At 44.0% G+C, this 26,156-nt stretch overlaps 1 protein-coding gene across 1 annotated transcript in view; it reads left to right on the top strand.

Annotated features, from left to right (window-relative positions):
- The window catches only part of GDPD1 (glycerophosphodiester phosphodiesterase domain containing 1), a 1,104,740-nt gene that overhangs the window by 592,064 nt on the left and 486,520 nt on the right, over nt 1-26,156 (top strand). The gene's annotated exons all lie outside the window — the stretch shown is intronic.

Genomic DNA, 26,156 nt, shown 5'->3' with positions numbered 1-26,156 from the left:
CTAGAGGCAGATCCCAGGTGCAAGGTTCATACAGGTCAAAGCAATGGGGTGCTTCTACCTCCAGTGTTGGAGAAGACAAATCACAACCATACAGGAAACAGTCCCAATGACTTCCCCCTGCCTGCACCAAGCACTTATCTCCTGGCAACACCCTTAGGGAAATGGCAAGAAGGTTCCAAAAAGGAGTTTCCAACCTCCCAAAACCAAGGAGAGTTCCAACAAGTCTGAATGACTGTCCAAGAGACCCTGTGACCCCCTTCCCACCCCAGCCCTTTTTTCTTCCAGAAAGTCTGAGATTCCATTTTTCTTTTTGGCAGCAAATTGTTTCAAACAAATGGGTTCTGAAAATCCATTTATCAAGGTTACAGATGGCATTAGGAGAAAACCTCTCGTTTCTCCTCTTCCTCCTGCAGGTCAGATTCATTTGTTTCCACCTGTTCTTAATCACATGCTGTCCAAAAGAGTGATAGAAGCAGTTTCTCCTTCTCTGGGAGAATTTTTTTTTTTTTTACTTAAAGGATGTTCCTAGTGCCAAAGAAAGACAATGCTTAGAGACCAGTTCTGGATCTTTCTTTCCTAATCTATTTTCTGATAGTGCTCAAGTTCTAAAATTATGTCACTTCACAACCTGTTACCTCCTCTTTCCCTTTCAAGATCCTGGTAACACTGCATTTAAAAGATGCTTATCACCACATCCCTGTTCATCCAGACTTGAGATGTTTCTTAAGGTTTTGTGTGTTTGGATCACATTGTCAGTTTTCTGTCTTATTCCTTCTACTATCCGCTGCAGCAGGAGTGTACAAAAACTGTCTAGCTCCAGTTATAGCTCATTGTAGGCTACAGAGTATCCACATTTTTCATATTTAGATGACCTGCTTATCTTTGGAGGGTCTTTTTCAAAGTGTCAGGAATCTCTGCCTTTTGTCAAGTCTCTTACACAAGCTAGGATTGGGTTCGTGGGATGTCAACTAAACACCTCGGTTCAAAGAACTTTTGTTCCACAGGAAAAATGGATCTATATCTAGATGTATTTCTAAGGTTTTCCACTCAGACTTTGGTCACTGTGAGGGAATTTCTTAGGATTTTGAGTCTTGTGGCATCTGTCATTCTTATGATACCCCTAGCAAGACTGTGCATGAGAATGATACATTGGTATCTGAAATCCCTTTGGTCCCAGCATCAACACCCTTTACTTTTTCAAATCCCAGTGCTGGGGCTTGTCCAAAGAGAAATCTTTTGGTGGAGACAGCAGATGTCCTTAAATCCAGGTCTCCCCTTCTCCCTCCTTGCTAAAAGCAGTCAGGCAGTACAGAAGCTTCGGACTGTGCTTGGGGAGTAGTTTCAGGAGGGATAAAAGAGAATGTGGGACACCAAGGACAGATGCAAGCACATAAATATCAAAGAGATGCTTACCCTGATCAAGGCATTGAACTCTGAACGATCTTTGGTCCCTAGGACCTCTTCAAGTGCTTACAGACAGTACCACAGTCATGTGGTACATCAACAAGAAAGGGGGAACCACGTTGTACCCCCTTTGCCGAGTAGTAGCCGTGTTAGCCTAGGGTATAGCTTCATAGCACAATCTCACTCTACAGGCATCCTGCATTCTGTCAGAGCAAAATTGTGTGGCAGACAAGCTGAGCAGCACCAGTGTCGACTTTCACAAATGCAAACTTGATTAAAGGATCTTCCGAAATTTGATCTATCTTTGGGGAGTTCCTAAAATAGACCTCTTTGCCTCCTCTCTGTTCTATCAACTGGCAAGATTCTTTTCCTGGATTCCATGCAAGAAGGCCTGGAAGATAGATACCTTTCCTTTGGACAGAAATGCTCCTGTACATTATTCCACCCTTTCCAATAATATCAATCAGATTACTCAAGACTCGCAAGGAATCCCCCAAGTCATTGTGGTGATTCCCTTCTGCCTGAGGCAACCGTGCTTCTCACTACTTTTGAAGATTGGGTGCAATTAACACAAGCACCCTTACAGACTTGATATGCTCATACAAGAACAGAGGTGTTTGATACTACTTGTACAAGAACAGAGGTGTTTGATATGCCCCAGCATCCGTCATCTTCATTTGACTGCCTGGATAATAGGGTCTTAATTACTTTTAGGTACCTGTTTACTGAGGATGTGCAGCAGGTACCAGTGAAGGCAAGAAAACCTGCTACTAGAAAATCATAAATTAGCACATGGAAAAGGTTTTCTAGGTGCTGCCAACAACATAACGTTATCAGTACACCAACAAGGGGTGCAACCATACTGGATCTGGTCCTCAGAAATATGGGAGAGTACTGCACACCCCCTAGTATAATGTCTTTTCTGGTAAGGTCAGACCACAGAATCGTCTTTTTTGAAGTAAAAATAAAACATGGAACCCCAGGTTTTCTTGCCTCTATTAGCACCTGCTGCACATCCTCCACTACCCTGGAATATTCAGGAAATACTCTAATGCTAACTTCCTACTATTAAATGAAAGCCTGGCAAAATTTCAGGCCCCATAAACCATGAGAACATTGCTGCCTATGCAGAACTGTTTACAGAAACCTATACAAGCATATTAATAGCTGCATAGAGGCAGCTAGCTGTACCTACCAGGAACAAGTACAGAACTAACTTAAAAAAAACAAGCCACCCTGGTGGAATCACAACATTAACAGGCTGTATAACAGAAGGAAGAAAATCATGGCAAAAATTAGGAGGTGCAGCACCCAGCAGTATAAAAAAACACTCGTCAAACTTGACAAATAACCCAGAGCACAAATAAAGATTACCAAAGCCAAATTAAGGGAAATTTGGCATCCCATGCCAAGGACAGCTGCAAGGTATTCTTTAGCTGTATCCACTACATCAAAGGAAATACACAGTTGTGTACAGAACTCATTGTAAATGGTGCCACCTATACTGAGGCAGATATAGCAAACCTACTTACCAACATGTTCAGCTCCAGTTTTACCCCTCTCTCCCCATCAGCCTTCCCTTAGGAAGTACCATGAAATATAACTCCCCCTGCTATCACTAGGGAACAGGTCCTTCATGCTCTCTCTAAGGCCGAAATATGGATGACCTTAAACCCCAACAAAACTAAACTTGTACTTTTTGTTCCAAAACACCCCACTTACCTAAAGAAGAAGAAAGTCACTGTTCATGCTCAAAATAACACTATCATTGAGATTGTATGAAATATGAAACTACTAGGCATCATCATAGATGAAAATCTGACATTTGACCTGCACATTCAGACCAATATAAAAAAAAATACATCAAAAGCTGGACACCCTCTAACAATGCAAAATCTTCCTCAACCACTCTGCAGAACTATCCCTTGCCTCTTCCTTTCTTCTACCATCTCTTCCTTATGGTGCCCCTCTTCTTACCAATATCCACTCCTCTCTAAAATCCAAACTTGACTTGTGGTACAATAAAATTGCTAAATTTGCAACCAATGCAAAGCATTCATCTCACCATTTTTCATCATTACACCTACTAAATTGGTTGGAACTCCCACATTATCTTACATGTATTCAATTAACCACTGCACACAAATTTATATTTAAGCCATCAAACTGTCTTGCACTTTCTTCTCTACTTGCACTGTATCATCCAAACAGACCTCTCCGATCCAATAATCGACTGCTCCTGAATGTAGAAAAATCAAACCTTTCAGCCGGTCAGATGCTGTACATCTTTACAGTTGCAAAACTGTGGAACACTCTGCCACCATAAGTCAGGTCTACGAGCAGTGCAGCTCTCTCAGATCCCTGAGACAACACTATGGCAGTGCACATGTACAAAAACTGCACTTCCTAGAACCTTAATCTCCCTTCTACTACTACTCTCACCTTCCCTAATTACTCCTCTGTATTGCTCTATACGTGTCTATACATTGATTTAACTACTGTTCTAGTACTTTCTGCTATATCTGCTCACTCATAGTTAAGCTTAAGACTTTGTGTAAATATTTTAGTGTGGAGCTTTTCTCACATGGCCTTCACTGAAAATGGGCTCATTATGGCCCAGTGGACTATACCGGTAAACAAATGCAAGTAAATACATTTATGCCTGGTGTACAAGGCATTGTCAGACCCTACTCTGATGGACCTTCTGCATATCCACAAAACCAACAGCACCAGAATTACCCATTCTAAAGACGTAAATCTTGCCTGTGATATAAATAGGACCTGCTGAAGAGACAGATATGTATCCCAGTGACTGCCCTTTCTCTGGAACAGGCTGCCTATCCATGTGAAGCAGAGTTGCTCCCTAGTTCAGTTCAGGTGTGACTTGGACAATTGGATGGGGAACAGGAAATTCATTCCTGGTTTGGCACCTATGTCTCTAATGGACACAGGCAGCCTTTAAATAATTCATCTCCCAGGCCTCTGCTTACACTTATCAAGGGTACCAGAACTTGTCAGAGATTTGGGATGCATGGCTAAGGCCTTTGTGGCTATTAGCCTAGTAAACACTAGTAAACACCTGTGAACCTATAACCAGCACCCATTCAGGGCTAGTTGTTATTTGGTTCTCCAATATTTGTATGAGTTAGTATCCTATGGCCTTTCCTATTCCTCTGTCAAGGTTCATTTATTGGCCATTTCAGTATGACTGTCCATGGATCCTCCTCTTTCTTTGCAGTCTTATGTCACAATGTTTTTGAAAGGGGTTTTGCATAAGAAGCCTCCAAGGAAACTGGTGGCCTCCCCTTGGGATGTCAGTTTTGTGTTAAAGAAGCTAACACTTGCTCCATTTGAGCCAGCTATTGTGAATGACTAGAGGTTCTTAACATGGAAGACAGTTTTACTGATTGCGCTGACCTCCACAAGAATGGTATCGGAGTTTCAGGCTGTTATGGTGAGTCAACCCAGTCCCATTTTCCATAGCAGCAGGGTTTCTTTGAGAACTAATCCTTCTTTTATGCCTAAAGTGGTATTTTAGTTTACTTTAATCCAAACTGTCAGTCTTCTCATTCTCTACCCTGAACCTAAAAATGAGGGGAAAATGATTCTGCATACCTTGGATTTCCACAGACAACTCAGGTACTATCTTTACAGAATTCAATCTTTCAGATCTTTGGATCAATTGTTCATTTTTTGTGAAGGCAACAAGAAGGCACAACCTGTGTCAAAACAATCTGTTTCCAAATTACCTTTTTTTGTACTCACCAAAACAAATCGATTCCAGGCAGGGTCAAGGCCCACTGTATCAGGGCCTTGGTTCATCTTTGGTTTCTTGGAAAGGGATGGATCTAGACATATTCTGGAAGCAACTACTTGGTCCTCTGTACATACTTTTATAAATTGCCGTAAGACTGATTTTTTTTTCTGTAGGACCACATCAAGCTTTGCTAGGACCATTTGAAGGGGCTGCTGTACTTTCCTCCTTCTAGCTCCCAAATGTAGTTAGCTGTAGTGATTTACTGATATAGCTAAGGCTACTGCAGCAGTGATTAATATGATGAACATAGTACAGTTGCCTAAGTTGGACTTAACAGTTGATGTTCAAATGACCCAGACCTCTCAACCATACCGAATTCCTCGGTATTTACCGGTTTTGCAGGCAAAATATTGGGGTGCCACAAATTCCCGAGTAACGCCCTTAATTGCTGAATTTGCCAGTCTTTTTTTTATTACCACTTTAAATTTTTGGCTAATATCACCAGCCTACAGGGGCGTGCGTGATGATATCAGCTACTGTCTGTTGGACTTGTAGGAAAATAGGGAATATAACAGCGATGGTGGGGGCATAATTAAATTTTGCAGAGTCCTCCAGGTAAGAAAAACAACTAATATTTGTTGTACCCATAAGAACCATTGTTGTGGCATAATTTTTCTGCTGGCCGGCCAACATACTGTGTGCAACTAAGTTTGTGCGAGTATCTGCTTGCTGGCCAAGATACTGTGTGCAAGTTTGTTCTAACTGTACTGTTTAACTGTGTGTATTTATATCAGCCCATGGCCGCTCTTTGCTGCATTTAGTTTATCTATGTAAGTTTGGTCTTGTACGCTCTTTTTTTTTGCTGCATTGTGCAAGTCCATAGCCACTTTTTTGCTGCAAGTTCATTGAGCATTTAATTGATAAGTCCAGGGCCATTTTATCTGTGTGTAAGTTCATTGTGCGCTCTTTTTCTTGGTGCATTTGTTTTATATAACTCCACGGCCGCTCTTTTGCTGCAAGTTCATTGAATGTTTAACTGTGTGCATTTATATAAGTCCAGGGCCAGTTTGTGTGTGGGAGTTCGTTCGTTCTTGTGCGCTGTTTTTTATTTTGCTATGCATTGTGTTTTATTAGTCCACAGCCACTCTTTTGCTGAATATTTATCTGTGTGTAAGTGCTGTTTAATGGCCGGTGTTTTGCTGCATTTAGTAGTTTATTGTATACGTGTATGTAAGTTCATTCATTCTTGTGCACTCCTTTTTTTGCGGTGCATTGTATTGTATATAAGTCCACAGCCGCTTTTTTACTGCATATTTATCTGTGTGTAAGTACTGTTTAACGGATGCTGTTTTGCTGCATTTAGTGGTTTATTGTATACGTCCACAGCGTGTGTGTGTGTGTGTGTGTGTGTGTGTGTGTGTGTGTGTGTGTGTGTGTGTGTGTGTGTGTGTGTGTGTGTGTGTGTGTGTGTGTGTAAAATGCCCCAGATAAGTATACCTAGTGGTTAGTGTTACTCAGGCTCAAACCCTGTACCTTAGGTACAAGCAGCAAGAGCCTAAATTCCCTACCCACACCACCGCTTGTGTTCATGTTTGGCTGTTTGGTCTGTTCCTGTTAAAATTTGTGGTTTTCTAGCAAATTAGTGAGAACTGAATTTACTAAATAATGATAGCCATTTAAGTTTCAATCTTCTTGTCTTTCAGGAAACATATGGTAACACAAATGATTTTATTCTAGCAACTTTTCTAAGATTATACTAGCAATGTTTAAAATGTGTCCCTGGTTTTGTCCCCCCCCCCCCCCAGTAAATTTTGGCTTTTTGTAGATTTCTTGTGCTGCATAGTTCTTCAGCGGGAGAGAAGTTTAGTGCTGCTTATGCCAATTCTGTTTGTGTTGTTAGTAGCACAACAGGTAGAATACTTGCTTTTAATGCAGAAGGCTGTGGGTTCTACTCCCACAGTATGTAGATGGAGTGCTGATACTGTACTGTGTCATACTTTTAAAGGAGGTTGCTGCTGTAGTTCTGAGAATGTCCTCTTTGGAGGAGATACCTAATAACTATGAGCCTGTTATCAATTTTCCATCCATTCCCTTTTGCAATATTACTAGCTTATCATTTTGAAGGTTGTGCATCAGGGCTGGCAACTCGGCATGTAAAAATCTACTGCCAATCATTAGTGGACCGGAGTTCAGCTGTGGCGACCCCTAACCGGGAAAAAGCCGAAAGACAAAGATCATTTTTTTTAATGTAACAGGTAATTTAATCCTCAAGGGCAACAGAAACTTTATCTGTAGATGAAACAATGAAATGTAAAGTTGTTTGCTGGAAGCAACATCTTCATTAGTTACAGATCTCTTTAATGTGGAATTATTTAGATGACTTGTACTTCTGCAGAGATTGTGCCTATTTACTGATACTGGTGGATTGTAGAAGTTTGAGTAGACTTTTATGATGAAGATGTTCTGAATTGGGCAGTATTGTCATTATTGGTTCATGCATATTGTTTCATTGCTTACTGGAAAAATGTTCAAACAATCAATTTTAAATGTGCTCTAGCAAGTGTGCTGTATTATACAAGGAATATAATTTAATATAACCAGGAAGGTACATCAAAGAACACATGTATGTTTTGTGTGCAAGGGGGAGAAGGGCCTATGAGTTGAAAACAGCCCAAAGGTGATCTTTATCCGTCACTTGCCAGATGCATTTTCTGTGAATGTGGGTTTCAGTGCTGTTTCAATGAATGTGAGTTTACTGTCAAGGGCAGAGAAGTTTTAATGCTAAGTCTGTTTTCATTCTGAAACTGTATTTCTTTGTTTAGAACATGTCTATTAGTGTTTGTGCTATAAAATGTTTTAAATGAAATCCAAATAATCATTGTAGAAGTAAAGCAGTATGTACGTTACAGTGTATATGGTAAATAATGTGGGAAGAAATAGCCAGGGAATTGTTATGGCTAGGCTTGTATAGGCCCTAGGGCTGATAGCCTAGTACCAACCTATGAATCTATAATGGAACACTGGAATGGCTGCAGGTGGGAGGGCTGTGTATGGGGGGGCCCCATTCGACCATGATTTTGTGAGGGGGGAAGGTCGGCAAACTCAAGACAGCCCCGGGCAGCACAAACTCTAACTACGCCACTGATCAGTAGGCCATGGAGAATGACTTTTGGAGGTACTAGCAAACTATAATATTCTTTTGTTAAGATTAGAATTATTAGAATATTGCATACCATTAAATGCCCTACTTTTACCACAAAACCCACATACTGCAAGTCACCAAAAACAAAATCCTAAGGTTCATTATCTTCTGCCTTCCCAGTTAACATCATTGCTACACATTTTAAAAAAAAATGGTTTCCATTTACTACAGGGTCTGGGACCATATTTTGGTTCTGTTCTTCAGTTTGCGTTTGAAAGTCGGTATCCCACAATTCCATTGGGGTGGATGGGGTTACATAATTATGTATGCACATTTTATGTTAAACAGTGTACAGATTTATACCTATTTTTCACGGGCCTTTGTCCAGATTTTTGATGTTTCAAGGTTGAGAGGTATGAAATGATCACTGCTGCTGTACCCGCGTGTCACCTCCACCTTCCTTGTTTTTTGGTGTGTTTCTTTATGCCAAGGTGTGGATATATATTTTTATTTATTTATTTATTTGTTCCTAGCATTATCTTTTCATGGCTCATCCTCACTTTTCTTTGCTGGCAGGAAAGCTCTGAAGGGCTTCTTTCCCAAATTTGTCTTCTAGTCAGCTTAGATCAAACAGCTTGACAGTTGGGGCATGTAAAAGGTGCCCTAAAGCTTTAGAAGCTGGCCTGCTGTTATATCCTTGGCAAGCACCCACGGCTACTGCAGCAGTGATCATTTAAACATCTACTGTTATGGTAAGTTCAGTTTACACAAGTGTACTTTTCTTATTAAAAGTCCATAACTTAGAAGCCACTCTGTACTGACTAACATTTCTCTTTAACACCCTCCAATTGTGCAGTCCCAGATGCATTAACACCATATAGCTACACACTTGTACAAGCCCATAAATCTGACGATGCACAGGGTCAAGGTTTTAAATAGAGACCATTGGTATATATTATATATTTAGTTTAGCATTATCTTGATTCTTCATTCAAATTTCCAGTTAATCTCTACAAACATTCATTAGTCCAGCATTTGGATATCTGATGTAACCAAACATTAACTATGTCCCTCTAACCTCAGGTGTTCAGAGATCTGTGCCACAAAAACATAAACACAATATCAATTTAGAAATTGTCACAGTGAAATTATTAGTATTTTTAAACATATAACATGTGAGTAATGACAAATAACATTGCAGTTAGTTATTTAATGCCTATAACTTATGTAAACTTCGGGTCACGTGACTTTTGGTCATGCTGCAGTAATAACTTCCCTCAAGTCCATTGCAGTTAAACAGCACAAACATAACCAAAAGTCCCATATAATATGCAAGTTCAGTAGAGCATCTAGTAAATTGACTTTTCATCATTGTCTGCAAAAGCATTACCACTTGCCCATTACAGTTTAGTAACACAATCCAGCATAACCAGCAGTCATCATTGTAATTACATTTTTGTTATTGTTAGTTGCCCTTGAACCTTCACCACAGCAGCAGCATCAGTGTACAAAATCTCTTCAAGCAGCCATACAAAGCCTTTCCTTATATTACATACAGTCAGAGAACACAACACCCACCTTCCTTCCCCTTATTCAGGCTCTGACTCCCAATACACTCCTTTTTCAACAGTTTCACAACATCTGTTACTGTTCCCAGGATCTGAAGCCACTGATTTCCTTGGTCACGTGGTCAAGAGTAGATGATAATCCTTGTAAACTCTCTGTCCTGGACTGAGCTTAGATAAACAGCTACACATTTTCAGCACTGCTGGGAACTTAAATTTGTACCATAACTTACATCATCCACATGATTCATTTGCATCCAAGAACAAAATATTTTGCTGCAAGGTAGTGTTTGTGAAATTTGATTAACCAGTGCTGGCCTCCCTTCATTCATTATCTACTTTCTTGGCAGCCAGATATGAAACAGAACTTGTTGCTTTTTATACCAGCTAGCAGATTGGAATAACATCACTCTTGGTCATCCATATGTCATGTCTGTTACTTATGACAGGAGTGTATACACCTTCTCAATGCCGGGCAACTTCTTTGAAAAAGTGTTTCACTGTTGCAGTCATCACATTTGGGTTATCTGCCTGCAGGTAGCCCTCAGCCAGCCTGAATACCAGAATCTTTGGATTTCTGTGTCGGATGCTGTCGCTTCTTCCATGATGTCAGGTCGTCATGGGTATAAAACATGCAGCCGACGCCATTACATCAGTCTTTCTTGCCGTGCGGTGCCCGAAGCAGAAGCAGTTTGCAAGTGCTGGTCGGCCAACGCCATAAATTTTCGTTTTCGAGTTTCAGACCTGAAGTCTTCCAAAAGATAAGTACCCCATTGGGGATCCTTTTTTCTTGCTCTAACCGATGTCAGAAAAAAATTAACAATTCTTCTGGCTGTGGAAAGCAAATACCTCATAGAGATTTTCATTCTTACTGTATCACCTGATGTTAAGTTGTCTATCTCGCCTTCATTCTTGCTGGATGGGTTCGGAGCCGACCTCGGCTCCGACTCGGCCACTCTAAAAGCTCGAGAGTTGGTTCCACCGGCTCGAGGCTGCCCCTATATCCCACAATGCTAGGCGTGAATTACCTCAGATCTCGTTTGCCGCTACAGCGATCGAGGTGTTTTTCTACCGGCTCCAGGTTAGTGAAAGTTAGATTAGTTTAAATACTTTAAACTTAAGCTAGCTTAGTGTATTTCTCTTTACACTTAGTGTAGTGGATATTATCCCTTCTACTTTTTATCCAGCCCCTTTTTTTCTAAAGAACTTATAAGTTCTTTCCCTAGGCCTTCGGGCCCTTACTTCCCTTCCTTAGGGTGTGTATGTGTTTGGTTAGGAAGTTTTAACTTAACTTACCTTTCAGAAGTTTAGTTTAAATAATTCCTTTAGACTTCTATCAGTGTAATCTGTGTGTGTGTGTTTCTGTGTGTGATTACACTTCGGTTCCTTGAGTATGTCCAAGGATTCAAAGGTCTCAGGCTTCAAGAAGTGTGACTCGTGCTGTCAGAAAATGTCTCTGACAGACGGTCACACTTCTTGTGTGTATTGCCTGGGACCTTTACACCTGCAGGACTCTTGTGCTGTATGCCATGGCTTCAGCCCTAGAGTCCTGCAGGAAAGAAAAAACAAACTCATATTAAGGGGTTTGCTTAAGCCTGAAGGTTCCCTTTCTGTGACATCGGGGAAACCTTCTAAGGCTTCCAAGACCTCGGCTCCAGCTTCAGAGTCGAGGCCTAACGCTTTGAAGCCTACTGCTTCATCGGCTCCGTCTGGAGCCGATGAGTCTTTGACTGCAGTATCTGTGGTTCCCTCGGCTCCGGCCGGAGCCGAGGCATTAGAGATTCCTGGGTCGGCTCCGATCAAACCATCGGAGCCGACATCTAGAAAGAGATCGAGGTCACCGTCCCTTGGCTCCATTCATTCGGCTCCAGCGTCTCCCTTGCTGTCTGAACGGAGCCACAGATCTCACTCCTCCAGGTCATCGAGGCTCTCAGATCATGACCTCCAGAGGGTAGTGAGTCGACTTTTAAAGTCCAAGGCACTGGCCCAAATGCTCCAGAGTCCGACTCATTAGTCGATGCCTCAACTTGTTCCTATAAATATTCCTCCTCCGACTCCTTTGAGCTCGGAGCCAGGGCGTCTCGGAACCGAGACTGTGGTAGCGTCGGAGCCGATACAATTGTCTTCGGCTCCGTCGTCGGCTCCGATTTCTTCTTTTGAAGAATCTCGGCGCCGGGCTTCCCTCGTCGGCTCCGAGGGGGTGAGTGGCATCGGACCCTTGTCCGACCCCCCTCTCCATCTCGGTGCTTCGGCGCTGGTGAGTTCGGCTCCGACATCGGCCTCGGAGCCATCTCTGTTGGTGCCGAGGGAGGTTCTCAGCTTCTCGGAGCGGGGACCTCTGGTTCTGCCGGACAGGGGTGCGTTCGAGGTCATGCGGAGTGTGTTGGAACCTTGTTCGACTCCACAGTCGGCTCCGTCCGCCCCTCCCTCTTCGGTGCCTTTGGTTATGTTGACTCACTCCCTCATCCCAGACCGCAGAGAGCCAGCTCCTCAAGAATCCCCGATGGGGATCTCATCCTCTTCCGAGGCCTCCCCTGAATTGGCAGGGGAGCCCCCTAGGAAGAGAAAGTGTAAGAGGAAGCACATAGACTCACCTGAGTCTGTCACCTCTGACACAGATTTAGAGGATTCCGAGGGTTCCCCACGTTCCCCGTCTGAAGATGTCTCTTTCGCAGACATTCTAGAGATCCTGAAACAGAGGGGAAATTGGCCGGCCCTTAACCCTTCGGAGGATGAATCTGTGTATCTTGAGGCGTTTGGCTCTCGCCCTTCCACCTCCTGGGTGTCCCCCCCCCTTTGACCCCCTCATGCAGGTGGTGGCAAAGAAGGCCTGGACGGCTCCTGATTCAGTGGACCCTACCCCCAGGAGACCTTCCAAATTTATAACAGCACCAACTGACAAACAATTTCTCACAAAAGGTGTTTCTGTGGATGCTATGGTGGTAGCTGCTGCCACCAAGAAGGAACTAGCTGATCCTTCAGTGCCTGTTCATCCCCCTAACAAAGAATCTATGTCTATGGACAGGTATGGGAAGCGGATGTTCTCGTCAGCGACCTTTGCAATGCATTCGCTGAACTACCTATGCCATTTCACCCGTCTCCAGAGAGACTTGATCAAGGAAGCGAGTGAGATGTTGAAGGATACTACAGCTGCAGATTTTCAGAACAAAATGAACACCCAGCTGACTACCCTTAATTCAATAGCTAACTCCTCCATGCGCCTCCTTTCATATGCGGCTGATGGAGCGAGTAGGGCCGCAGGGACAGGTGTTGCCTTACGCCGGCATGCCTGGATGCGACTATGCAATTTTGCGGACCCCTTTAAAACGTCTTTCACTAACTCCCCGTTCGATGGATCATCTCTTTTTGGTCCTCAAGTGAAAGAAACCTTGACTAGGTGCGAGACGGATGGCAAAACTCTATCTGCCGTCGGAGTCCGTTTTTCTACTCCTTCTAGACCTTACCCCAAAGGCCAGAAAAGTGGAAAAATGTGGTTCCGCAAACAATCTCAAGGGAATTTGCCTGACGCACAGAGTCGGATCCCCTCCAGAGGCAGAGGAGGAAACAATAATGGTAGACGTCGCCCTAGAGGCAGAAGGGGCCCGCAGAACCAGGGCAATCGAGAAACCTTTTCCGATAAGCCCTTTCAGCATCCCTGAGGGTGTTGCCCGACTGTCCACCTTCGGAGGCAGTCGGGGGAAGATTGTCACTGTACCCAGAAGCCTGGCTATCCCTGACTCAAGACAAGTGGGTACAGTCCATCATTTCCGAAGGCTATTCCATTCCCTTCGTTCGCATCCCAAACCAATCAAAAAAATCCCTTCCAGATGTTCCACCCGCTCAAAGGGATCTTGCAGCTTTGGAAATTTCAAAGCTGCTTGTAAAAAGAGCAATTCAACCAGTTCCAGCAGACCAACTAGGATCCGGAATCTACTCCAGGTTCTTTTTAGTTCCAAAGAAAACAGGGGACTGGAGACCAATTTTGGATCTCAGTATCTTGAACAAGTCAGTCAAGAAAACAAGATTTCGGATGGTCACGCTGCAGTCCATCCTCCCCCTATTGGGAAAGAAAAGCTGGATGTGCTCTATAGATCTTCAGGATGCATACTATCACATAAAAATGAACAGACGCTCCAGAAGATTCCTCCGCTTCAGGCTGGGAACCAGTCATTTTCAATTCAGGGCCCTGCCCTTTGGTCTCACCACTGCCCCCCGGGTGTTTACCAAATGCATGGCAGTGGTAGCTTCTCACCTGAGACGTCAAGGATTCCAGGTGTTTCCATATTTGGACGACTGGCTCCTCACAGCTCCCACCAAGCATCTTCTTCTAATGGCCAGGGACTACACCTTTCGCATTTGTCAAAAGTTAGGCATTTCAATAAATTGCGAAAAGTCTGTTTTGTCGCCTTGTCGTACTATTACCTTCATAGGCGTAAATCTAGACACAGTCAACATGTCTGCGAGACTAACACATCAGAGAATAGCAGACATACACAAACTGGTCTCGCTCCTCTTCAGCAGCAACGGAATCAAAGCCAGGTTAGTTCTGAAAGTGTTGGGGATTATGGCAGCTGCCATACCTCTGCTTCCATTAGCCAGATTCCACATGAGAATCCTTCAATGGATGCTCTTCACGCAATGGTCATACCAGCAACTTCCGATGTCCCACACCATTATGGTCACGCAAACATGCAGAAATCATCTTCTGTGGTGGATGTCTTCCCCTCAGCTCTTATTGGGAAGACCCTTTGTTCCTTCCCCTCCGGTTGCTACTTTGACAACGGACGCCTCCCTGATCGGGTGGGGGGGGCATTATCAGGGCAGAACTGTCCAGGGCACTTGGCAACCAGACGAATGCCACTTGCACATAAATGTTCTAGAGATGAGAGCAGTGCTTTTAGCGTTGCAAGCCCTTCAAGACTCTCTTCCCTTGGGAACGATAGCAATCCAGACGGACAATATGTCCGTAGTGTGGTATATCAACAAACAAGGCGGAACCAGGTCCTACCCCCTGTGTCGAGAAGCACTCAGACTGTGGCAATGGGCGATTTCTTCTCAGCGTTTTCTGATAGCAACGCACATCCCCGGGAAGTCCAATCAAATCGCGGACAAGTTGAGCAGAGCTATCCTCATGCCTCACGAGTGGTCTCTGAAAGACTCTGTTGTGAGAGAAATTTTTCTCAAGTGGGGTCAGCCTTGCTGCAACCTTTTTGCTACTCCCCAAAACAGCAAGTGCAGAGATTATTTCACCCTATTCCCTTTACCAGGCCAGCCCAGCAGAGACGCTCTAGTCCAAGTTTGGCCCGGGACTTCTGTATGCATTTCCTCCCTTCCCACTAATCTCTCAAGTGATACAGAAAGCTATCGCTCAGAAGGCCTCGTTGATCCTCATTGCTCCTTACTGGCCTTGACAGGTTTGGTTCCCCTTTTTACATCATTTTCTGTTGGAGCGACCTTGGCATCTGGACCTAGTTCCAGATCTTTTGATCCATCAGTCGGGTCAGTTTCATCGCTCCCTTCCCTCTCTGAACCTCACTGCTTGGTTCCTCCAATTCCAACCTTAGCCAGGCTTCCTCAAATATCTCACTCTGTTCGAGATATTTTGATAGCTTCCCATAAATCTTCCACTAGAAAGATTTATTTGAGTAAGTGGAAACGTTTCGCCTGTTGGGCTGAAGGAAGGGACATAGATCCTTTCACTGCTTCCATCCAAATGGTCCTTGATTTTCTAGCTGAACTCTTCCATGCAGGTTCATCTCCTTCTACTCTTAAAGTTCAACTGGCAGCTATTTCTAACTTTCATGTGGGCATTTCAGAGTCTGCCATAATGTCCCACAAGCTTTGCAAAGCCTTTTTGAAAGGAGTTTTTCTACTCAGACCTCCTATAAGAAATCCTCCTCCTCCTTGGGACCTAAATTTAGTTCTTAGTTCTTTGATTCTTCCCCCTTTCGAACCTGCAGCCTCCTGTTCTTTAAAATTGCTATCATGGAAGACTCTCTTTCTGGTAGCTATTACTTCAGCTAGAAGAGTTTCAGAACTTCATGCACTCAGCTGTCGACCTCCTTATCTGTTGTTCCATAAGGACAGGGTATCTTTACGAACCAACCCGTCCTTTTTACCTAAGATAGCCTCGGCGTCTAACCTAAATCAAAGCATTGACCTCCCTGTGTTTTTTCCAGAATATTCTAATAGGTCTGAAAAAAATTGCATTGGCTAGATGTTCATCGTCAGTTAAGGTACTATTTGGATAGAACCAAACAATTCAGAAAATCTGACCAGCTGTTTGTTTCCTATGCAGAAGGCAGAAAAGGACTTTCAGTTGCAAAGGTATCATTATCTAGATGGCTAACATCTCTGATTTCCCTTGTTTATGAAATTAGACACCAAAAGCTGCCTAACAAACCTAAAGCCCATTCCACCAGAGCTTTGGCTACTTCTATAGCCTTCCAAGACAGACTGCCTATTGACACCATTTGTGCAGCGGCTACTTGGGCTACTCCTCATACTTTCATTTCTCATTATAAGTTGGATTTAGCTTCTAGGCATAGAGCTAACTTTGGTTCCACTGTTCTCAAGAGTCTGTTCCGTTAGGCCACCCGGGACAAGGTGCTAGGACGCTGTCCCATCCAGCAAGAATGAAGGCGAGATAGACAACTTAACATATAGAAGTTATGTTCTTACCATAACGTTCCATGTTAGTTGTCTTCTTCTCGCCTTCTTTCTTGCGTCCCACCCTCCTTCCCCCTGGCCTGGACAGACCTAGAGGAGTTTGATTGTGACCTCTCTTTCTACCACCTCTTTGCGATAGGTATATGCTCTGCTGTGCATATTTCCTAGAGTCAGGCTTAGGTCACCCTTTCTCTTCCCTTTGTTTTTAGAGGTGGAAATTTTCCAGTATTCCTGGTTATTTTTTTAGCTGGGCCTAGCTCACAAACGAGATCTGAGGTAATTCACGCCTAGCATTGTGGGATATAGGGGCAGCCTCGAGCCGGTGGAACCAACTCTCGAGCTTTTAGAGTGGCCGAGTCGGAGCCGAGGTCGGCTCCGAACCCATCCAGCAAGAAAGAAGGCGAGAAGAAGACAACTAACATGGAACGTTATGGTAAGAACATAACTTCTATTTTAGGCCCAGACCACAACGTCCCTCACTATCGGTTTTGTGCCTTGTTCAACGCCCAAACTATTCATCATCAGGCTATTTTTATAGCTAAATACTTTCGTTCTCGATCTCCGTACTCCGAAATGGCTTCCTTAAGCCATCCGACTACCGATCTTCTGAAAAAAACGCTAGGATAAAGACAGAGACAGACCACTTAGGTCCAAAACTGCCAACGACGCTACCGTTAAGTTAGTCGCCAGTACTCAGTGAGGTGCTTTCGCAGCCCCTGATACCCGCTACTCCTGATTCGCAGGCCCCTACTGAGAGCCATTCGGAGTCCGGTATGCCGCGAGATGCTTCTTTGACTATGGAACCTGCAGATGCCTCTACCTTGGATGGGTTCGGAGCCGCTGTGCAGGCACCGGCTTCTGAGGGTGTATTCAGGCCTACCGATTTTCATATTAAACCGACTACGTCATTTCAAGCTAAAGAATTCTGAATTCCTCAGGCCTAAACCTCGCACTAAGCCTAGAAAACCGACGACCAAAGCACATTCTCAGGCCCATATGTCTCAAAAACAAATGATTAGAATGGCTGAAGACATTATTACCTTAATTAGGGGAAACCAGCCTTCCCCCTCTGAGACCTAGAACTGATTTTCTTTCTGATTCTTCTGAGGAGGAGTCTGATATCTCTACTCCTCCTGACTACCAGAATTTACCCTTATCTACTTATGAGGATTCTGATGCAGAGGATTCCATTCCCTCTGCTTCCTCTCCAGAAGATTTTTCTTTTGGTGAAACCTTGTTTACCCTTAGGGAGCATTTCCGCTGGGAAAGCCAGGAATTTTCACAGTTCAAAAAGAGACTTAGGGAATTTTTAAACCTGCCTCAACACAGGCCTGTAGCTATCCCTCCTGTTCTGGAGATTGTAGATGACGTTTTCTTGGAGTCCAGCCTTACACCAGACACTTTGCTTCCTGCTCCCAGGAAACCTGACAGGTACTACAGAGTACCTGACTCTCACAAATTTTTGTTCAAGAATCCTTCTGCGGATCCAGAGACCATTTCCCAAGGGCAAAAAGGCATTAAGGCTACAACTGCCAAAAGTCTTACCCCTTCTGATAGGGATTCTAGAGCTTTAGACAGATGGGGTAAGAAGGTATATATTTCTGCTATTGGGTCTTTAAGTTGCCAGTTTCATATGTTAAAGTATCAGCAGCATATTATGGGATTAATTAAACAGAAAATGATGCGGATTCCTGTCTGTGCTTAACACAAAGATTTACAAGAGTTCATGCATTCTGCTGACTTAGTAGGTAAACATACTTTGCAATGTGGTTTTTATGCTTTAGAAGCATCTTGCAGGGCTGCTGTTACTGGCTCTGTACTTAGAAGGCTTGCTTGGCTTAAGGAACAAAACTTGCCAGATCATGTTAAAGCTAAATTACTGGATGCACCCTTAAACCAAGAGCACCTTTTTGGCAACAAAGCAGAAGAAGTCCTCAAATGGGTGGAGGAAAAAGCTAACTCTATGCAAACTGTTAAAAGATTTCTTACAAGTGCAGCCACCTAGATTCAGTAGACATTGGCCTTCAAAGAACTGGTCCTTTCCAGTCCCTTCCAGGCCTTCTCAGTCCAAACCCAGGAGCAGCAGACCACCAAGACTTCAGTCTCAGGCTTTGCACAGATCTAAGCAGTGGGGGGCCCCCACTTCCAAAGCAGGGAGTAGTAAGCCACCCCCTATGGAAAAATGGCACAATGACTTATCCTCAACTCTTCCAAGCCTTGCTCAACTACTTGCTCCCTTAGGAGGAAAGTTCGCCCTCCATGCAAAAAAATGGGAACTCATTACCCAGAACAAATGGGTTTTAAACATAGTTCCCCTAGGATACAAATTCCACTTCCACTCACTCCCAACCCCAAGTGGATGGCTAGACCTCCCCCCACACCAGTGGGCGGAGGCCCAAAAACAAGTACTCTCTCTCCTCAGTATCAGGGCTATTCAACCTGTCCCAGCAGAACAAAGGGGACAAGGTTTTTATTCAAGACTGTTCCTGGTTCCCAGAAAAGAGAACTCCTGGTGTCCTATCCTGGACCTTTCTATTCTTAACACCTTTCTGGTGGTTCTAAAATTCAAAATGCTAACTCTTCAACAGCTTCTTCCTATGCTAGCCAAGGATGCTTGGCTGGTAACGTTAGACTTAAAAGAAGCTTACCTGTACATCCTAATAAGGGAATCCTGCAGAAAATACCTATGCTTCAGGACAGGCTCCATGCACTAGAAGTTCTCTGCACTTCCCTTTGGCTTATCTACTGTGCCCATGGTATTCACAAAGTGCCTAGCTCCAGCCATTGCATTTTGCAAGCAGAGAAATATTCAGATTTACCCATACTTGGACAATTGCCTGATTCAGGCATAGAGTCAGGACTTGCTATTACATCACCTGGCATTTGTAAAGAGACTTCTAACTTCTTTGGGGTACACCATCAATGAGAAAAAAATCACACCTATTACCTTGTCAATAGATTGTATTCCTGGGAGCAAGCTTGAACACAATTTCCCAGATGGCATTCCTCACTCCAGAGAAATGAGTTCATTTGACAACCTACTCCAAACTACTGGCCACAAAAACCCAGCTATCTGCAAGGAAAATCCTGCAAACCCTGGGATTCATGGCCTCTTGCATTCTGTTAATTCCATATGCAAGACTGCATATGAGGAAACTTCAGTGGTATCTAAAGTCTGTGGTGTCATCATTCACAGGACCTGGAAACCATGATTCTTATCATTCCTTGTCTAAGGGCAGAGTTCCTTTGGTGGGCAGAGGCCTGCTACCACAACAAGGGACTCCCTTTCACTTTACCCCCTGCCGCCCAAACCCTAACAACAGACGCATCAGACTATGCATGGGAGGGGGCTCACATGGCAGGGCATTGCATTCAGGGCAAATGAACCCAAAACAGCTGCACCTGCATATCAATCAAAAGGAAATGTTAGCTGTACAGAATGCTCTGACAGCCTTCAAAGACCTTATTCTTTCAGGACAACTATTGGTAAAGACAGACAACACCACAGTTATGTGGTACATAAACAAGCAGGGGGAACCCATTCCTACCCACTCTGCAGACTAGCCATGGCTCTGTGGAGCACAGCATTGAGCTACCAAGTGAACCTACAAGCTCAATTCCTGCCAGGCAAACTAAATTCATTGGTAGACAACTTGAGCAGAAATCTCATGGACCCACACGAATGGAAACTGGAACCCAAAATATTCAAGCTTTTGAGGAGCAAATGGGGGACACCAAAGATAGACCTGTTTGCCTCCCCTCAGAACTACCAATTGAACAAATTCTGCACCAGAACTCCCCAGAGTCAAGCTTGGAAAGTGGATGCCCTGTCCTTTTCCTGGGAAAGCCTCTCAGTTTATGCCTTTCCTCCTCTTCCTCTCCTCTCAAAGGTTCTACTAAAGATCAAACAGGACAAGCCAGGGACAATACTGATTGCACCAGACTAGCCACACCAGCACTGGTACCCCCTTTTGCACAGTTTGACAGTGCTACAACCTTGGCACCTGCCTCAGACTCCTTCCTTGCTGTCCCAGCAGGCGGGCCAGATTCTGCACCCTCAGCTTTAACCCCCAACCTTGCAGCCTGGCTAAATCCCTGAGCTCACCTCCAGCAACCCTCAGTAAGGAGGTGCTGGATGTTATTCTTAAGGCAAAGAGGCCTAGTACTAGAAAATCCTATTCAGAAAAGTGGAAAAGATACTATTCCTGGAGCCAGGCTCAGGGGATGGGCACAACGGTGCCTAGCTTACCTCATATTCTAGATTATTTAGCAGAAATGCTCCACAAGATCCTATCCTTCTCTTCAATTAAGATTCATGCCTCTGCCATATCAGCACATTGTAATACTGAACCACCCCTCTTCTCTCATCCCCTGCTAAAACAATTTGTTAGAGGGGCCAAAAATTTAAGATCCCCCAGGAGAGTTCCCACTCCAGTCTGGGACCTTAACTTTGTATTGGACCCCCCCCCCCCCCCCTTTGAACCAGCTGCTACAGCAGAGTTAAAATTCCTTTCTTGGAAAACAGCTTTACTTCTAGCCATCACTTCAGCAAGAAGAGTGTCTGAACTGCAGGCCCTCATGGCGGTGGAACCCTTCATTTTCTTCCATGCGGACAGGGTTTCCCTCAGGACTAATCCATCCTTTATGCCCAAGGTGGTGTCTAGTGTGGCTCTAAACCAGTTCATTCATTTGCATACTTTTTCAGATCTCTGCTGAAGGTGTTTCCCCCCTCCCCCTATTTCTCTGTGTCTTAAGTTGGTATAACTGGTTTTACATCCTGTGTGTTATCTGACCATCTCAAGGATTACTTGCATAAAATTAGACCCTCTTAGTAAAAGTGTGCATATCATTGCTGGAGCCTTACTGCGTTCTGACAGAGTGCTCTTCAAACTGTCTGGAGATATACAGAGCTGAGTATATTTTTCTGGCACTTCAGAGTTGTGTACTGGTAATTGTTGTTTGACTAATTTTATATCATTGCTGGCTGACTTCAGAGTTGTGCACTGTTATTTTTGCTTCACTGTATAGTTTTTCAGATCTCTACTGAAGGTGTTGATTTTCTCATATCCACCCTCCCTATTCATGTGTGGTTGTTTAAATTTGGAGGCATTTGCCCGCCCCCACTGTAGATTTGATCTGGGACACTCCCCCTAGTCCTATCTCTTTACCTCATTCTACCTAATAGACTCCTTCTGCACTTGTTTTTAGTCATTTTTAATTTAATTGCATTTTTTAAACTGTTTGGTGTAACATTGCTACATATTCAAGTGTACTAGCTTGCACTGCATTTGAATTGTTCTGACTGCTGTTTTAGCTACTTTTCTGTATATATACATATATATATATATATATATATATATATATATATATATATATATATATATAATACCTTTCCTGTAACTAGTGTAGTCCAGATTCAGATTTGCTGTATCCAGGACTGTATGTAAGTTTCTGAGCCCCCTCCCCCCCACCAAGTTTAGTGTGTTGGAGGGAAGCCTTCTAGCTTATCAGTGGGAGTGGTAAGCACTAGGTAATCTATCTACCACATAAGGAGTGGTTTTGGCCCAGAAATTGAGTTATTTGCCGTTTGTGCATCTTTTTTTCCATCTCTCTCAACTTTTTGATTTAAAAGCCCGCATTTGCACTTGTTCCCCCCTTTCCTGTAACTAGTTTAGTCCAGATACAGATTCTTAGCTTTAGCACTTGAATTTGCTTATTCGTGATCAGCACTTGTTCAGAACTTGTAAGCACTAAGTAACCTACTAATTACTACAACACTCAACCTTCCTCATTACCTAGAGGAAAACAGTTTTGGTACTTACTTTCCTCACTTGCTTAGAGAAAAACAGCTCTTGTACTCACTTTCCTCACTTATCTAGAGGAAAATAGTTTTTTATTCAGGCATGTCCAAGGGTCAGCTCCCAGTGTTCTCTCCTGTCTATCTGATGAAGCTGGGCATCTTGGGGCAATGTAGAAATTGCCTCATGTACACAGACAACCCTTTCCTCCTACCACCCAACACTACAACCTGTGAGAGATGCATTTATCTAGCCAAACTGGAGGTAAAGCTCTGTCCAATCAAGACTGAACTTGACAGTCAAGAGGAGAAGGTAAACACTTGCACCACACCAGACTCATCACATAGTCTCACTAAATCTACACCACCAAAATCCACACATAGAAACACAAAAACATTTGTGGAGGCTCGCAATAATAATCTGCTCAAGCAACAGCGACCTCCAAAGCAGAAATGCAAGCAACCTCCACCCCCCAACACAACCCAAATGACACATAGCCCGCAGACTCAGTGTGCCACTCAGCCACAGCCAATAAGGCAAAACAATGTACCCAACACACTAGTCATAGGTGACTCTATAGTCAGGCACACTGATGTCCCACTCACCAGGCTAAACAAGGAGAAGGTTACTGTCTGCTGCCTGTTGGGTGCCAGGATCCGCCACATAACCCATGCACTCAGATCACTCCACAACAAGTACAAATATGACTCTGTCATTGTCCATGTTAGTGTGAACGACCTGAGACGTACCTTCCTGGACTACATGAAAAGAGACATGGAAGAGCTCTCCGATCTTGTAACCCAGGCAGGTGTGACCCTAGCCCTGAGTAGCATTCTGCCATCACCCAGAATGATGCCCCAGTACAAGGTCAAAATGATTGACTTCAACAATTGGCTAAGCTTTTGGTGCCATTCTAAAGGGATCCAGTATCTGTCTGCCTGGGATGACATGGTCGACAGACCACAATGCTTTGCCAGAGATGGCCTGCACCTGTCACCCCTGGGATTCCGGATACTGGCTAAGGTTCTTGCCGCCCCTATAGTGCCTTTTTTAGGCAAGGTTCAAATGACAAATTCACCACCGTAACAAGAACAGGCAAGCAAAAACTGAGGGTGATGCTACTCAATGCTAGAAGTCTAAATCTCAAAATGCACTCACTCGAGGGAATCCTTAAAATGGAGAACATCGATATCTGTGCAGTGACTGAGACCTGGTTCAAGGCTTCAGAGAGCACCCTGCACTACCAGGCAGTAACTCATACCACACTTTTCGGCCATGTAACCTGGACCGGAACACCAAAGGCAGAGGTGTGTCCATATTCATTAAGGATATCAACACTTCCAGGCTAGTTGCTCACCATAATGCAGCCGAGGTTATCCAAGTGCAACTAACTCTGGGCAAAACTGCAATCCAAATTGTAGCTTGCTACAGATCACCCACCATGCCCCAAGGATTCCCACTCCTCTTTTCTTGATGTACTGGAAAGTATTAGGGTTCAACCAAACACCCTAATAATGGGCAATTTCAACTACCCCACCATTAACTGGGAAAACTACTCATGTACCAACTCCTTCGCTCAACGCTTTCTGGAATTCATAAACTCCAATGCCCTGGATCAACTTATCCACACCCCCACCAGGGGTAATAATATCCTAGATCTAGTCATTACCAACATGCGTGACCGGTGTTCCACACCTGAAGTCAACGCCTCATTGGTCCGATCCTACCATACGCTAATTACCCTAGATATCCACATCCTGCCCCCCCCCCCCCATTAAGGAAACCATGGTAAAAAATTTCTCCAAAGCCAACTATGCTTCTTAAGACAGAAGTGGTGAACTTCATGACACCCATGCAGATGGACAATACAGATACACCTACTGAATCCTACACAATTGCACTTTATAAGCACTTACATGAGTACATTGATCGTGCTATCCCAAACAGAACCAAGATGCTATCCTCCAAAAAAAGGAAGCCAGTCTGGTGGTCCCCTGCCATAAACAAACTGTACAACAGAAGGAAGAAACTGTTGCAAAAGAGAGTAAAATTCCATGAGTGGAGCAGCTCCCTGGTCAGCCTCAGTAAGAAGCTGCGATCCCTGATAAAATCCTCCAAAGCTAGTTACGAAAACAAAATCGCCACTGATTCTAAAGACAACCACAAGGCATTCTATAGCTCTGTCAAGAATCTCAATGGCAACACTCAGATCTGCTCTGAGTTACAGCACAATGGCACTAAATATACAGACCCAACTGATATTGCCAACATCCTGGCAGATAGGTTCACTGCTAACTTTACCCTCCTCTCACCCCCTAAAGAGCCCATCTCTATACCCGAAGAATGCAAAGTTCCTGTAATCACAGCTGCACAGGTAAAAACCACACTTTCCAAAGCCAAGAACACAGCATCCATGGGACCAGACAACATCCCAGGCTGTGTTCTACACGAACTACAGAACGAACTGGCTCCCCACCTAAGTATCATGTTCAATCATAGCCTCACCTCAGGCTTTGTGCCTGCTGAATGGCTCACAGCGGCGGTTATCCCACTGCACAAGGGGGGAGCCACCACGGACCCTGTGAACTACCGCCCCATTAGCCTGACGAGCCTGGTCTGCAAGGCCATGGAACGTATCATCATGGAACTTCTAAACAAAGGCATTGGTAATCTCCAAACTCTGGACCCCACCCAGTTCGGGTTTGTAAAAGGGAGATCATGTCTCCTAAACCTGATAGACTTCTTTGAAGCAGTCACCAAGGCCATATACAAGGGTAAGGTGGTTCACACAGCCTATCTAGATCTTGCTAAGGCTTTCGACACCATCCCCCACTCTGGAATTATAGATAAACTCACTAAACTAGGTATAAATCCCTATGTCACAAGATGGGTTGCCAACTGGCCTATTGACAGAACCCACACTGTGAAAGTAGCAGACTCCAAATCCGACTTCAGACCAGTGACAAGTGGAGTATCACAGGGTTCAGTTCTGGGTCCTCTCCTGTTTGGTATCTACTTCTCTGAAGTACAGGCTAACACAGAAGGTCTTTGGCTAACGAAGTTCGCAGATAACTGCAAACTAGGAGCCATAATCAATGCTCTTAATGATGTGGACATCCTACAAAAGGGCCTCACTGAGACAGATGCTTGGTGTCAAAGCCATGGCCTCAAGGTCAGTGCCAAAAAGTGCATTGTCATCCCCTTTGGTAAAAACTCTGTACCCATGAACTACAACATAGGCGGTAGTATACTTAACACCGAAAGTGTGATAAGAGACCTTGGGACACAGGTGGACAGTAGTCTCTCCTTTGATAATCACATCGCCACAGTAGTCAGGAAATCCTTCTACGTGGCACACCTCATCACAAAAGGTTTCTCATCCAGAAAAAAAGAGGTCATTGTTCCCCTCTACTCATCACTCATTAGACCCATTATAGAGTACAACGCCCCTTTTGGTATGTACCTCACAAGACATCTACAACAACTGCAAAGGCCACAGAAATACCTCACAAAGAGGATTACTGGCCTCAAACATATGCCCTACGCAGACCGTTTCAAAAAACTCCAGCTTTTCTCCGTCGCATGTCACCTACTCAGAGGTGATCTCTGCCTAACATACAAAGCTATGCCAAACCCAGAGCTCTGGCTGTTGGACATGCTCCACTTAAAGAAATCCCAATCCCTCCGAGCTACACGCTCTAGGGACGTAAACCTTGTCATCACAATAAACAGAACATGCCAGATGGATAGATTCCTGTCCCAGAGACTTCCCATACTCTAGAATAAACTATCTATCTATATCAAACAAAGCTCCTCATTAG

The sequence above is a fragment of the Protopterus annectens genome, chromosome 13.part0 (assembly GCF_019279795.1).
Source record: "Protopterus annectens isolate FY-2018-M chromosome 13.part0, PAN1.0, whole genome shotgun sequence".
NCBI classification, from domain to species: Eukaryota; Metazoa; Chordata; order Ceratodontiformes; family Protopteridae; genus Protopterus; species Protopterus annectens.
The sequence above is the reverse complement of the archived record's forward strand: the minus strand, read 5'-3'. Positions and strand labels throughout refer to the sequence as shown.